Source organism: Monodon monoceros, unplaced genomic scaffold (genome assembly GCF_005190385.1).
Source record: "Monodon monoceros isolate NGI ecotype Baffin Bay Population unplaced genomic scaffold, NGI_Narwhal_1 Super_Scaffold_3, whole genome shotgun sequence".
NCBI lineage: Eukaryota > Metazoa > Chordata > Mammalia > Artiodactyla > Monodontidae > Monodon > Monodon monoceros.
This window is the reverse complement of record NW_021703780.1, coordinates 96,708,448-96,720,947: the sequence shown is the minus strand read 5'-3', so window position 1 is coordinate 96,720,947 and position 12,500 is coordinate 96,708,448. Positions and strand designations below refer to the sequence as shown.

The 12,500-nt window shown below is 46.1% G+C and overlaps 1 protein-coding gene across 4 annotated transcripts in view; it reads right to left on the bottom strand.

Annotated features, from left to right (window-relative positions):
- The window catches only part of ATG7 (autophagy related 7), a 237,231-nt gene extending 226,290 nt beyond the window's left edge, over window positions 1-10,941 (bottom strand). For 2 of the 4 annotated variants that reach the window (XM_029242467.1, XM_029242470.1), the window contains exon 1: window positions 10,898-10,918. The gene's annotated coding sequence lies outside the window, so the exon portion shown is untranslated. Of the gene's footprint in view, window positions 1-3,199; window positions 3,244-10,897 lie in introns of those variants that run through there. The other 2 variants (XM_029242464.1, XM_029242465.1) reach the window with 2 other exon arrangements.
- Between the last annotated feature and the right edge of the window lie 1,559 nt (window positions 10,942-12,500).

Below are 12,500 nucleotides of genomic sequence, written 5' to 3'. Positions count from 1 at the left end.
GAGCATCACTAAGCCAAGACGAAGCTCATTCGGCATTTCCCGAAGCTCATCACGTGCGAAAGCTCGCAGCCGCAGCACCCCACCTCCGAGGCAGGCGCATGACCGCACCCCTGGAGGTTTCCTTCACACTTTCTCCTGGACCCCTGCTACTGCCTCCCAACTTCTCTAGTGCCGCCCTGGGGGACCTGCCCCTCCTCACCTCTGACCTGATACACAGAAACATCGAGCTGCTTTGTGCTCCGCTAACTCACCTGCTGTCTTGCCTCTGCAACCCTGTCTGAAAGGCGCCCCCGGCCCCCGTGACTGCCTGGCGCTCTCCAAATCCCAGCACAGAGGTGACCTGCTCTAGAAAGCCTTCCCAGAGCTGCCGCTCACTCTTTACTCCTGTCCTGCGCCTCCCGTCAACCACAGTTAACCACCTCCACCCCCCGGCCACCTGGACAGTGAGTATCCTTCAACTCTGCGTACCTGCCTGCCTCCATCAACCGGACTGTAAATCCCATAAACACAGACCCTGGTTCACATTCCTCTCGACATATCCTAGTCCCTTTCAGAGTGGCTCTGAAATGTTACTAAGATGAATTCTGGAAACTTTTTATGGGTACCTTCCCCAAGAGAAACAAGAGAAAGAAAGAACACAGGCTTCTGTGATTGGGAGGACAAACTCCAGCCTTATTACCATGTAAGATGGAGATTGGAGTAAAAACGTCATGAAGAACATATGGAGATACGCCATGTGACAGAAAGGGTCTCTAAACCTATGACTTTTTCAGGATTAAGATCTTAGATGACAGGAAATATGCACATACAAATCAATTTTTAAAATTAATTTTTATTGGAGTATGGTTGCTTTACAATGTTGTGTTAGCCTCCAGTGCACAACAAAATGAATCAGCCATACACATACAGATATCCCTACCCTTTTGGACTTCCCTCCCATTTAGGTAGAGTTCCCAGTGCTATACAGTATGTTCCCATCAGTTGTCTATTTTATACATAGTATCAATAATGTATATATGTCAATCCCAGTCTCCCAATTCCTCCCTCCCCACCCCTTTCCCCCTTGGTATCCATACATTTGTTCTCTACGTCTACGTCTCTATTTCTGCTTTGCAAATAAGATCATCTATATCATTTTTCTGGATTCCGCACAGATGTGTTATTATACGATATTTGCTTTTCTCTTTCTGACTTACTTCACTCTGTATGACACTCTCTAGGTTCATCCACGTCTCTGCAAATGACCCGATTTGATTCCTTTTTATGGCTGAGTAATATTCCATTGTATTATGTACCACATCTTTATCCACTCATCTGTCGATGGACATTTACGTTGCTTCCACAACCTGGCTATTGTAAACAATGCTGTTACAAATATTGGGGTGCATGTGGTTTTTTGAATTATGGTTTTCTCTGAGTATATGCCCAGTACTGGTATTGTTGGGTCATATGGTAGTTCTATTTTTAGTTTTTCAAGGAACCTCCATACAGTTTTCCATAGTGGCTGTATCAATTTACATTCACACCAACATTGTATGAGGGTTGCCTTTCTTCCACACCCTCTCCAGCATTTTTTGTTTGTAGATTTTTTGATGATGGCCATTCTGACCAGTGTGAGGTGATACCTCATTGTAGTTTTGACTTGCATTTCTCTATTAGTGATGTTGAGCATCTTTTCATGTGTTTGTTGGCCATCTGTATGCCTTCTTTGGAGAAATGTCTATTTAGGTCTTCTGCCCAATTTTTGATTGGGTTGTTTGTTTTTTTTGATATTGAGCTGTATGAGCTGCTTGTATATTTTGGAGATTAATCCTTTGTCAGTTGCTTCGTTTGCAAATATTTTCTCCCATTCTGAGGATTGTCTTTTCATCTTGTTTATGGCTTCCTTTGCTGTGCAAAAGCTTTGAAGTTTCATTAGGTCCCATTCGTTTATTTTTGTTTTAATTTTCATTACTCTAGGAGGTGAGTCAAAAAAGATGTTGCTGTGATTTATGCCGGCATCTATGGTATTCGGCTGAAAACAGTGGACCTGGGTCTAGTCAGGAGGAAACACAAGATAAACCCAAACTGAAAAACATTCTACAAAATGACTGGGACCGGCTTATAAACTTCAAAAGTGTCAAGGTCTTAAAAGTCAGGGGAAGACTAAGGAACTGTCCCTGGGATTAGAAAGACATGACAACTGGGGGCAATTCGTGATCCTGCTTTGACTCTCTGCTATGAAAGATGTTACCAGGATAAAATTGGAATGCAGTCCCCGGGAGAAGGGTATATGGAAGGTCTCTGACTTATTCTTGTAAGGTTTCTGTAAGTCTGAAAACGTAATAAAATAAAATATGAAGACACGCCCGCACAGACACAGCTTATTCTATATTCAACAGGCAAAACCAATCAGTGTGATAGAAGTTAGAATAGTAATGACAGGGTGGCGTGGGGCTGTTGACTGGGAAGGGGCATGAGGAAGCCTCCAGGGGAGCTGGAAGTACTCCATATATCTCAAGCTGGGCAGTGGTTACAAACCGTGCGCATATATAAACCTCCACGAGCCGCATATTTATGATGAGCATACTTTACTACATGTATGCTATACCCAAACAAAAACCCAGAAGATCCCATATTCAGGCTATACCCATCCCACAAAGAACCTTCCTTTCTCATTCAACAGTTAACAGATGACCTATTTAAATCTAGCTTTGTGGAAAAGCAATTCGTTGCTCTAAATAAGGAGTGGAAATGAAATATCATTTCCATAAATTTTCTGGCATTTTGTTATTAAAGATGCTGAAGATGAAAGCATTTGGTTTTGCTGCTTATAAAATTAATTGGAGCGTAAGTGCTTCCTAGACTGAGTCTGCCCAACCGTTTTCCCTCTGCGGGCACCTATAGGATTGGACACAGCAAATATCAAGCCAGTATAGGACTTTAGGAAAGGAAGTAAAATTGGTAGAAAATAAGCAACAATCATAGAGATTAAAAAACAAACAAACCTGCCTTTAGGGACACTAGACCCCCGGTGGGGAGAAGAGGGAAACAGACCAGCCCGACTATCCAAAACATCTCTCACTATAATTTTTCCCATGTGCATTCTTGGGGTTTTGTTTGCTTGCTTTGGGAGGGCAGAGGAGCTTCGAACCGTTCAGAGAAAAGATGCTAAAAGCTAAGGTAATTGGGAGCCTGGTCTTCAGTCAGATAAACCCACCTTTGAGTTCCGACTCCACCTCTCCCTGGCTGAGCAGCCTTGGGCAGGTAACTTCATCCCCTGTGCCTCCATTTCCTCTTCTGTAAGATGAGGATAATCATACCGAACCCACGAGGTTGTTGGGAGGGCTAAAGGAGAAAGTGTGTAACACACCTGTTCCGGTGCCTGGCTTAGTCAACAGTCAACACACGGCAGCTGCTCTTAGTCTCTGTCACCTCGCCCTCCCTCACCCCCCCATCAGCCAACAGTGCCTGAGAACGTGGTCGCCCTTCCCCACGCTCATCACGAAAACTTCCTCTGCCTCAAGCAGGCCTCATAGAAGTCTTCCCTCCCTCACAGGAGCCCTGCAGACACAGCAGAGGTTTAATTAAAACCTGCAGGATGACCTCCTGCTATAGGTCATCCAGGTGAAGTCCAGAGGAGCAAGTGCTAAGGCGTCAGGAGCACTCTGTGTTCAACTTCTCTGAGGCTGCATGGGGCCATTCACTTAGCAGAAGGGCCAGAATAACCACGATTTGGACCTCAAGTACCATCTTTGGGCCAAAATGGAGCACGCAGAGCAGACTTCTGTTCTCATTTTCCCAGCTGCGGGGCTGCGAGCTCTGGCAGTCATTAAAATAAGCACCAAACCACATGACCCAAGTCCCACTGACAAACAGAATATGTTCTTAGCTGCTGATGGGTAAAAAGGCGGTGGATATCGCCAGGAGTGGGGAGAGGGCTCCTCTGGCATGCAGAGCCAATGCCCGTTTTGTAGGGCAATGATGTTTTTGCAACTTCAGGAGTTTTGGAAATAATTTGCAAGGCTGCTAAAGAAGGAGGTTTAAAAAGCCTTCCCTTCCAAAAGGAGGGGGGAAAAGTTCCAAACGTAGAAGAAAAAGTAGGCTTTACCAGAAGATGAAACCCCAGGACTCCTACAGGGGAACCAGCTGGGTACAGAAGCCTCAATTCTTTTTAAAAACTTCATTAGAGTCAAGATGTCCCTGAGCCAAACTGATGCCTCTGCAAGACACCAAGTCACCCAAAATGGCTTTTGTGGGGACTGTGCTATTAGGTGGTAACAACTGATATGAGCAGGCAGGATAACTGCTCTTATGGACTGGTTGTCTCCCTCACCCCCGTGGGCCACCTCTGCCCCAACAGGATCCACGTCATTTGCTTCTTCAGGAGGTCAACCAGGGAACTGGCAATCGCCTCCACAGGCTCAAACGGTAACCTTCATTCTCAATAGTTACTTCTGGGAGTTGTTCTTCTTTTGTTTTATTTTGTTTTCCCTCTGCTATAATAACTTCAACCTTCACATACAATCTGCTGTCTCGTTCAGGCTCAGTTTTTGAGCATGGATACCCTGGATACCAGTATTGTGGGCTGTGGCAAGCCTATGAGAGAGTGAGAGTAAAAGCTGAGAATAACATGGGCAGGAGGCGAGAGGAGATCATACAAGGAAGATGGAGAACACTGTGCCCACTTTTGAGTCCTCTGTGCTACGTTCACCAACCAACAGTGTCACCTTGGTCCCTTCTATACATGAGGGACAGCCACCTGGATTCACCTGAATTGCTAAGGAGACCTTAGGTCAACCCACAACTAAAATCCATGATGGTTTCCTAAAAGCTGGCTCAAGTATGAAGGTTTGCTTCTGAGTAACAGTCTTTATGGTTTTCATTTCTGGTGATCTTTAAGGAGTCCTGGAAAATGAGAGGTGCTAAAAAACTGGGCCAAGCAAACACTTGATTTCAGATTTTCAAAATATTTGATTTCCAAAGATGAGAACATAGATGGATGCTACAACCCACTGGACAGAGAATCTGTTCCCAGGAAAGCTGTCATATAGTCCATTCTGGTTCACATCGCATCTTTGTGCAATAAGAAAATTACACACCTTCCTCAAGACATTTTACCTCCTCTTCTGAGAAAATTGTTGTTTAATATATTGATTAAGTTAGCTCAAGATATCTTTACCCTTGCCTGCCAGAAAACTGTCAGTACAAAACACACCCATGACGCCTATGATCTAAATGGAACCCTCTTGGGAAGAGATATGGGAACATATGTATATGTATAACTGATTCACTTTGTTATAGAGCAGAAACTAACACACCACTGTAAAGCAATTATACTCCAATAAAAAAAAAAAGATCTGGCCTCTTAGATCTGGCCTCTTGTGCAGTGTACCACCTGCACAACTGCATGCAGCAACCCAGAGTGTTCACGAAAGACCACTATGGTTTCTCCAAGAACAAGTCACAACAAGGTTACTGCATTTCTGCCTTGATTATGGAAGAACCATAGACAAAGGAGACAAACTATGTGGACCTCAGCAAGGTCTCTGACAAGTCTCCTTCAGATAGCCTAGTAGACAAGATGAAGATGTAGAACTGGACACTGACATAATTAGAAGGATTTAAAACTGGTAAAAATAGTCTTATTCAAACGGTGTTGCTTAAGTAATGAACTGATGTTAATAAGAAAGGAGCTAACAGGGATGTCTTTGGCTCAGTCTCGGGGCCTACAGCCAATGTATTTTTATTTTACTTATCTACGTGAATGAATATTCATCAATATTTACCAAGTATTTTATGCGTGCTGAACCTTGTTACAGCAGGGAAGCTGACACATAAACAAATACATTCAGTAAGATATTCTTATAACCCCATATTACCAGTGACTTGGATAACAATACAGGTTTGCTTATCAATTCTACACAGGACATGAAGCAAGAAGGAACAGGCACTATAACGGATAACATAATTCAGAATAAAAGATTCTGACCACCTGGAATGACAGGTCTATTTACCAAGATTAAAATTTTCACAGAGGGAAATCTAGGGTCTTAAATCTCAGTCCAAAAAAACAACTGGACAACAATGTAGTCTGATACGCTGGAGTTGGTATGGTAGACAGAAGGGTGTAGCTTCATGAGCCAGAGAGACCTGGGTTCAAAGCCCACCTCTATTGCTTCAAGCCACACAACCTTGGGCAAGTCATTTTCCTTCTCTGAGCCTGTTTCCTCATCTGTAAGATGGGACACCACCTGTGGTGCAGAATTATTGACAGGATTCAACTAGAAAATGCATGTATCTGGCACACAGGAGGCACTCAAAAGGAAAAGTAATACCATCAACAAAGCACATGCCAAAAACACTGGGGTTTCCATTTCGTTATTACTTCAGTAAACATTTATATGACCTACTAGTCCCTATGCTGTATCTCAGGACTCAGTGGCAAGAAGCCATGACCCCCGCCTTTAAGGAGCTAATGGTTTTGAGGGTAAGACAGACCAGGAATGACAACAGAGCAAAGCTGCGGGTAACACGAGCACAGTAAGTGTGGTGAAAGCGTTTCGGCAGGGCGCTGTGGGAGGAGGAGGAAACCCTCGAGCCCAGATTTCGAAAAGAACTGGCAGTGGATTCTCAACAGGGACACCACTTGACATGTTGGGTGGGACAATTCTTTTTCATTTGCTGCTAGCCCCACACATTGCAGAATGTCTAGCACCCCTGGTACCCTCTTAAATGCAGTAATGCCCCGTGGTCATGTCACAAAATACAACAGCTCCACACACTTCCAAATGTCCTTTGGATGGTTGGGAGAGGGGAGTGGTCGGCAGCACCAGCCCAAGCCAGTCCCACTGGGTGAGGAAGCCTACAGTGGGGAGTAGGGACACTCCAGGCAAAAGGAGGAAGCTGCCTCAGTTCCACGTCTCCAATTCTAGAAACACCCCCATGGCCTCTGCACAAGCTTAGAATGTTCTTGTCCATCCACATGCCCAGCGTCTACTTAATGCCTCTTCTCCCATCAAATCTGAGCTCAACCATCAGTAGAGGGAAGCCTTCCCTGACTCCCTCGTCTCCTGCTTAGGTCAGTTCTCCCGTATCCTACCCACAAAGAGCACCATTACCTCCCGCTTCACATCACATGTGCAGTTATTTTATATATACTGATGAACGTCAGTCTTCCCTACTAGGAGAAAAGCTCTTTGAGAAAGGAAGTGTGTCAGTTTCTCATTGTCCTCCATCCGTCATTGCTTTCCCAGCACCTGACTCAGTCCTAGCCCCTCACAGGTGCCCAAAATATACCTGCTGGTGACTGAGTCTATGAACAAAGGAAATAGCATGATATGTTTCAGAAGACACAAAGAGTTCTGTATGGCGAGAAGAAAAGGCTCGTGTGGCAGAGTAGCTGGAAACCACACCAGAAAAGCAGGTGAATGCCAAATCATGAAAGGTCTTCCATGAAAAGCTACTGGTTTGTATTTTAGCAAAGGTCTGTATTTTAGAAAGGGCACTCCAGCACCAGTTAGGGCCAGACTGCTGAGGCAGGGCAAGCTCAGAGGCTGGGCAGGAATATAGGCAGGAAGTGAGAAGGGCCTGACTAAGTCAGTGGGGGAGGAAATGGAAGCGAAAACATGTCAGGAGATATCAAGGGAGGAAACCTGTAGAACTCTGATGACTGCCCAGGCTGGGAAGGAGGAAGGGAGGGATGGGATGAGAGGAAAAAGTCCAAGATGGCTCCCAGGGTTCATGATGTTTACTCACTGGAATGAATAAATGCAGAAAGTGAATGAGGGAGCGTAAAGAATGGAGAGAGAATCACAGGTCTGGAGAGATGATGAGCTTAGTTTCGGACTCGCTGAGTTTTAGGGCTGGCATTCAGGAGAGATCTGGACTCAAGGTCCAGAGCAGTGGTCACTGGCACAGAAATGAGAGCTCACACTGTGCTTGAGAAGAGCAATGAGTAGAAGGCAGGGCCTTGAAGAAAACTAGCGTTTAAAGGACAAAAGGAGGCAAAGAGCCCACAATGGAAACTGAGGGGAAACGGCCAGAGAGAGAGTTCAAAGCAGGAGTGGATTTTATAAGTGAAGGAGTATCGGCAATGTCAGACGTGCTGAGAACGCAAAAAATAAGGAAGGAAAAGAGTTCAGGGGTTCTGGCAACACCAAGGCCTGATGACTTTGAGGACAGCAGTTTTGGGGGAGGGGTGATGCAGAAGTAGAATTTCAGTGAATGATGACTTCAGGAAGTAGAGCTGGCACCTTGTCCAAGAAAAGTGGGTGGGAAAAAGAGGTGTGACAGGGTACAGCAGAGGTTAATGGGAGGGTGTTTTGTTTTTTTGAAAATTAGAGTGAACAGAGGATATTTAAATTAGAGGGATAAGTTAAACAGGAAAGAAATGGGACAAATGATGGAACCAGGTCCTGAGGAAAAGGAGGAGACAGGATCTCAGCATACGCAAAGGAAGTAACCTTAGAACAAACACCATTTTTTCACAGAATTAGAATAAAAGGCAAAGCAATAGGGTCAGCTGGAGAAAAGTTTGTAACGACTGAAGTTGAGGAGGCTTGACTGATGGCTGCAACTTAGTGAAGTCAAAGGCAAGGTAGGAAGCCGGGAGAGGAATGAAGACGTGAGAGACAAGGAGGGACGTGTGGGCAGTGCTCAGAGCCCGGCTGGCTCTCAGATAGTGTGACAGTGTCAAGAGCGTGAGGCGTCTACAATGAAGCCCAGAAGAGTCACACGGGGCCTTGGGTTATGGAAAGAAGAGTACAGTCCTGCTCTGCATGGCCAGACTCCTGGAGAAAAGAGGACCTGCTTTCTATGCCACACACTCACAAAGAGACCGACACACAGGAACAAGTTCAAAGGATGGTAACCAGAAAGAAGAAGGTGTGAAAATCCCAGAGGTGACCATTCTGTGACTGGACTGAGACCAGGTGGACACCCAGCCTAACGAGACCGTGGAGATGCATGTTGTTTGCCTGGCAACAGAGCAGCACCTATTCACTCTCCCTTGAACACACAGTGGGGCTTTACTTACACTAGAGAAAGCCAGGAGGATCTGGAGATAGACAGCAGGAAGGCATTAGTGAATCTTACTTCCATGGGTAAAAGTGGAGGACAGAGGCCATTCCGACTTCCAAATAAAATCTCTGAGGTCAGGGATAACCAATCAGGGACCACTGATCAAAGAACTTATTACTTATTTCCACAAAGAGGATTCATTCCCCACTCCACCCCCAATATCCTGACTCCTGACTCTCGAGTTATCATCCAATCAGTTACCAGTCCAGCAAATCCCACTTCTTTGGTCTCTCAAATCCACCCACCCCTCTCCATCCCCACAGCCGCTGCCTTGGTTCTGGCCTCCCTCCTCTGTCACCTGGACCATGGCAAAAGTGCCGGACTGGTCTCCCTGTGGGTCCTTCCCCACCCAGTGTAATGTGTGATCAGCACATCACTGCCTGGGTAATTTGAAACAGATGAGACCATGTCACACCCCTGTGTAAAACTCCACAGGACTCCACTCTTCACAGCCACATTTTCAAATAAAGCTTCTTAACATGGCAAATAGTAACTGCTACAGCTTATTGTTTACTATCTACTAGTGCCACATGAGTAACACATCATCTCATTTGCTTCTCACAGCAACCCTAGGAGGTAGGTTAATGTTTGCCCTTATTTTGTTGTTGTTTTGTTTTTTATTTTTTGTTGCTGTTGTTTCGTTTTGGGGTTTTGTTTTGTTGTGTTGTGTTTTTTGCAACACCACACGGCTTGTGGGATCTGTTTCCTGACCAGGGATTGAACCCGGGCCACGGCAGTGAAAGCTCATAATCCTAACCGCTACGCCACCAGGAAACTCCCTGCTTGTCCTTTTTATAGATGAGGAAACGGAAGCTAAGAAAGGAAGTGACTTGCCCAAGGTCACGAAACTAGCTCAGTGGCAAAGCCAGAAATGGCATACAAGTATCACAGCTTCCAAAGCCTGTGTTCCTCACATGCTATCGCCCACAAGACCCTTCATGATCTGGCTTTCCAGAATCACCTCTCTTACAACTGGACACTCCAACTTGGGTGAACTACTTGCAGGTCATTCATTGTATAGGCTTCTGTTTATGCCACTCCCAATGTCTGCGATATGGTCCCAGCTCCCAGCCCTCTTCACCTGACTAAACCTGCTCATCCTTTAGGACTTGGATAAAGCAACACCTCCTCACAGAAGCCTACTGATGCCTCGGCCTGACTTACAAGCACCCTAAGTCCTCCTCCAGCAAACTTCCACAATAGTTTCATTCTATAGTGCTGCTGTTCTATCTCCTTGACTTAAAAAAAAAAAAAAATTAACTCCTTGAAGACAGGGATGTGTACCTTGCTTACTCTGGTATTCCCAGCTTGCAGAGCAGAGCCAGGCAAACAGCAGAAGCTCAATTAGTGTTTACGCTTATTCTCTATTATGAGAAGCTGGCTGGGAACAGAAAAAGGACCCTGTGGTTGAATGAGAGCCCTGTATTCAACTCCTTAAAGGGTTTCAAAATCATGTCACATAAGCAGAGAGGAGCTGGCCAGAAAAGACGCGCCAGTCACACAGCAAAACCGGCAAAGCCAGGAGGAGAGCCCAGGCGGCCTGTCTCCCGCGTTCCAACACTGGAGATTCGGAGCACTTGCTGCCAGGGGACAGGAGGAATTCGTTAATCAGCAGGAGCTTCCTAGTCAGAAGACCCCGCGCTGAACCAGTCTGAGGGGACGTGACCGGAGACAGCAGGCGAGAGCCGGAGTTAGTGACTCCCTCGAGGAGGGAGGACCAGGATCCTCAGACCCGCCGTGACCCTCGCCCTCACCGCCGAGCTCGCCCCTTCTCCCCAGGGCTCCAAAACGGACCGCGCAGGACCCCACTCCTCCCTCACCAACGCGGCTCACTTACCGCCGCCCAACTTCCGGCAACCACAGCGCTGTCCGCCGCGCGCGCCCCGATGACGCAATGTGGCCCCGCCCCCTCCAGCCGAGGGTGTGGGGGGTGTGGGGGGGGGAAGTGCGCACATGCGCACCCGGAGCCACGAGCCAACCGGGTAAAGGAGCCCCTAGCACGCAGCTGAGTGGGAGGAACTTGAGCCGTGGGGAAGGCGGGGCCTCAGGAGGTGGGCCAGGACCCCTTGTGAGAGCTGCTGGAGAGACTTTCTCTTATCACATGTGGGAATGTGTATATGCCCCTCAGGATGTTAAAAAAGTGCTCCTCCTTCCCGCTAGTGATTTCAGAGGATGACAGGAATTATCATTTCCGTTTTCCAGGAGAGGCAGCATCAAATGTATCACAGGGACCGTTAGGGAGGCAGGTGTGGAGAGACGGGCCTTTTTAATACGTAAAGGCCGGATGAAAGTCCACAGTGACCAACCTGCTCTTTCTAAACCAGGTATTATTCTCAAACTCCACCCTGCCCACTATCAGTGGGGTAAAGGTATTCATTCTAAATTCTTTACTGAGCCAAGTGCCAAGCATTGGACAGGTGTGGAAGAGACAATAATGGGTATAAACCTAATCTGACACGTAAGGCCGTGACTCTGATATAATTCTATTGACTACTATTTATTGACTATCCTATTTTCATGGTTTCCCATCTTTAGTCGTCACAAAGGTCCTACAAGGTAAAGGTTATATATTATCCCCGTTTTACACATGAAAGAACAGAGCCTAGAAGTTGTGGCTTGTTGAAGGTTTAAGAGTTTTTGGCCTAGGATTCTAACGGAAGCCTGTTTGCTAAATAAGAAAACAAATCCAGACTTATTAAGGAGAACTTTATTCAGAAGGATTATTGCAAAGGGTGGGGGAGGGGAAGGGGCAAGACTATAGCTATGGGGAGACCACTCCAGCCGAAAGCTCTGCAGGTGTCTCAAGGGTTATGCAAGAGTTCTTCCTTCTCAGGAAGACTGAAGAAAGCTAGAGAGAACTGGATGTGGAAAGTGGGGAGAAAGGGTGGCTTGCTTGATCCGATAGTAGTAAATCGGAGAATGTTTTACCTTGAGGCCAGTTATATGCTGGCTCAGGCTGAGGGTGGGTCAAAAGGAGCCTAGGGAAATGAGAGAAGTTTAAACTTTGGTTGATCAGCATTTTGTTCTGACTGATCAGTGGAGACCAGTAGTTCGGCAAATCATTTATAAGGTAAAGAACGGGAATTCAGAAGGACTGTGTCTAGCCTTGCCACAGGTAAACAAGGGACACATCTGCAAATCTTACGTTCATCCTATGGGAATGGATGTCTCTTTGCAGTAAACCATTTCCGGATCACCATCACTGTTTCTCAAGAGTGCAGGGCTCAGGTAGAATTCAACTTTGTCAACTCTTTCCATTTTATCAGGCTCCTCTCTTGCCACTGCCCCCTCGGACCGCATGCTTGGGTCACACTAAACTAATTCTGGTGTTTAAAGCACACTCTACTCACTCTGCTCTTTTACATCTCCATCCCTGCAGTATCCTCACTCTTCCTCTTCAAAACACAGTTTTGAAATGTGGGTGAATCTTAGACAAAATG